This window comes from Miscanthus floridulus, chromosome 16 (assembly GCF_019320115.1).
Source record: "Miscanthus floridulus cultivar M001 chromosome 16, ASM1932011v1, whole genome shotgun sequence".
NCBI classification, from domain to species: Eukaryota; Viridiplantae; Streptophyta; class Magnoliopsida; order Poales; family Poaceae; genus Miscanthus; species Miscanthus floridulus.
In genome coordinates, this window is record NC_089595.1 from 85,184,655 (window position 1) to 85,185,301 (window position 647).

The 647-nt window shown below is 54.7% G+C and overlaps 1 pseudogene; it reads right to left on the bottom strand.

Moving 5' to 3' along the window:
• Positions 1 to 647, bottom strand: LOC136510949 (uncharacterized; annotated as a pseudogene).

Below are 647 nucleotides of genomic sequence, written 5' to 3' on the forward strand. Positions count from 1 at the left end.
CTACCGGTGAGGAGGAAACTGAGTGATTGGTGAAGGAAAAGTGTCGTCGCCTGCTTGCGCCTGAGATGGGTTATTTGAACCCGTCGACGGAGGCTGCATAAAGGACAAGAGATTGCATCTGTTAGAGTGGTCATCTAATGAAAGCACTAGTCAAAGCAATTTGGTTTCATACTCACAGGACTAGCTCTAACTGGCGGCGACGGTGGAGCGAACTGTGGCACAGCTACACCGTGCATTTGCCCAAAGTTCTGCAGGAACATCGTAATCTCCGCCAGCTGCTTGGCCTGCCTTTCCCGCTCGGCCTGCTCGTCCTGTCTTTCCCGCTCGTCCTGCTCAGTCCTCGCCGCCAGGTCCCGCAGCTCCTGAGCCATCCTCTCGTTCTCGGCCTGCAACATTTCAATCGAATGTTTCAGTAATGCAAAGGTAACTAAGTTATTTAAATATCAATGTACAAAGAGTGAAACAGGACTAACCTGGAGTGCGTCGACCCGCTGCTATGAAGGGGACGGCCGTTGGCGTATGGCGGGGCCTCCGCTCGGGGTCTGTGCTCGGATCTGGGAGAGGGAGGGAATCTCGCTGGGCTCGAGGGTGCCATCGCCAATCCAGTACCGCCCATGCTTCTTGCCTTGTCCGAGCCTCATGACCAT